Source organism: Apis dorsata, unplaced genomic scaffold (assembly GCF_000469605.1).
Source record: "Apis dorsata unplaced genomic scaffold, Apis dorsata 1.3 scaffold_109, whole genome shotgun sequence".
NCBI lineage: Eukaryota > Metazoa > Arthropoda > Insecta > Hymenoptera > Apidae > Apis > Apis dorsata.
Window position 1 is genome coordinate 89182 of NW_006263405.1, and position 2195 is coordinate 91376.

General features: G+C 21.0%; 1 long non-coding RNA gene across 1 annotated transcript in view; it reads left to right on the forward strand.

Moving 5' to 3' along the window:
- The first annotated feature begins 536 nt into the window (after positions 1–536).
- LOC116185144 overlaps positions 537–2195 on the forward strand; it is a 7819-nt gene continuing 6160 nt past the window's right edge. The window contains exons 1-2 of the long non-coding RNA XR_004149916.1: positions 537–688; positions 817–1059. This is a non-coding gene — a long non-coding RNA (uncharacterized LOC116185144). The remainder of the gene's footprint in view (positions 689–816; positions 1060–2195) is intronic.

Consider the following 2195-nt stretch of genomic DNA (forward strand, 5'->3'; position numbering starts at 1 on the left):
TTATTTATTTTGATTTATATATATTTTATATATTATGTGTTTTGACATTATATATTTTCTATACAATTAATAATAAAATAAATTTTTTAAAATTAATTAATTAATAAAAACTTTATTTTTATTTTAATTTAAATTTTAAAATTTAAACTTTAAAATTTTATTTTTCATTTCTTAAAATTATTTTTATTAATATTATTAATGATGATAATAACAATAGATGTATTTTAAATTTTATTTAGTTAAACTAATATAATTTAAAATAGAGGATATAGAATATAAAATTTATTTAAAATAGTATATATAATATAATTTAATTAAAAAATAGATATATATGTAGAACTAATAACAAACTAACATTTAATTATAATCAAAGTTTTTGTATTTTAAACATACAAAATAAATATTATATTTTATTTGTTATATTTTAAAACTTTTTAATATGATTTAAAGTTTAATGTTTTAATATTAAATTTAATAAAAATAAATAAAAACAAGAGATAGAATAATGAATTTAAAAGGCTACAAATATTTCAATGCAAGACCTAAATCCATACAAGAAGGAGATTTATCACCGATTACTCGAGCACTCTAGTGGTGGCATTGGATACTATAATACGACAGTGCTACGTGAGAAATCGTGATGGTGTAGTTTATACCCTCTTTGGTCGTCGTTCCTCATTTCGTTCAAGTATGTTTAAAATTATCGCGTTCTCAATGTTCTCATTGTATAAGTAGATAAAAAACTTTGTAATTACAGTTAACAGTATGTCATTTTCTTTCGAAGTAACTTTTTACTTTTTCGTGTTAATGTAACAGGTAAAAGACGTATCGAAGGACCAGGTTATCTTCTTTGTTCGAGAAAAGCTTCATCAGTGAGCAATGGCGCGGGAACTTCACGTTCCAGAATCGATGTATGCATGGCGTAGGTGATGATCGGTGTTTGTACATGTGGCATGGTGTTTATAGCGAACAGGAAGATTTACATATCTTACTGAATTGACCAGCTCGTCGGTTTTTGGATACGAGCCGTGTCGTGAGCCGCCATGAGGCGTATTAGCGGTAAGCCAAATGTATTCTTAGCCATTTTAAACAATATTTTTAACAATTTATCAACAATTAAATATATTTTCTTTAAAGATCATTAATCATATTTTGTAATCAAGAGCTTCTGTAAAAAATTCTTTATCAGAAAGAATATTTATTAGAACGTGATTTTCAACTTTTCTACAATATTGCGCATGCGCTGATTTTGCGAATTATTTAATATTTATTATTTAAATCGTATTTATAGTTTATTTTATTATATATTATATTTAATAACAATTTTTCATATTCGAACATTGATTTCTGCAAAATATATTTTATTATATATTTTTATATTTTTTAAATTAATAGTCAAATTGTATTTAATTTTTTCAAAAGTCATTTTATATTTCGTTAAATTTAAATAAAATAAACATAATTGTTTATATTTGATGTTTCTTCTGCAATTATGATTCATTATTCGTTGATTTTATCATTCTTAGAATATTATATGAAAAATAAAACAAAATTTACAATGAATTTCTTATTTAATGATTCAATTTAATAATATTAGAATTGAATCACACACACACACACACACACACACACACGCGCGCGCGCGCGCGCGCATAAACATTTAATAGATAAAATAATAAATAAATCTATATGAAATAATATATATTGTTGAATATAAATGTAACATTTTTACAGAATTGACACAAAAAATAGTAAACCTAGAAAGTTACATTACTTGTATCTAGCAAACGTGTTTGAATTTTTTCTCTTTTATTGAGTAGAAAATAAACTATTTGAATAATTTTTTATTTACAGTAAAAAATATTAACTAAAATGGAAGATTCATTTCTGGAATAAATCGAATTAATCGAATAAGTATAAAAACAATTCTTTAATATTTGATATCTGAAATTACAATTTTTCTAATTTTTCTAAAAAAAATCTAATTTTTCTAATTTTATATTATATGGTTATAAAAATTAATATAGATTAATTTATTAATTTATTTTATATAATAAAATATAACTATTTTGTCACCATTTATAATGTAATAAATATAAAAATCTAATATATAATATTTATAATATAATAAATATAAAAATTTAATATATAATATTTATAAATATAATAAATAAAAAGTTATATAAATATATAAA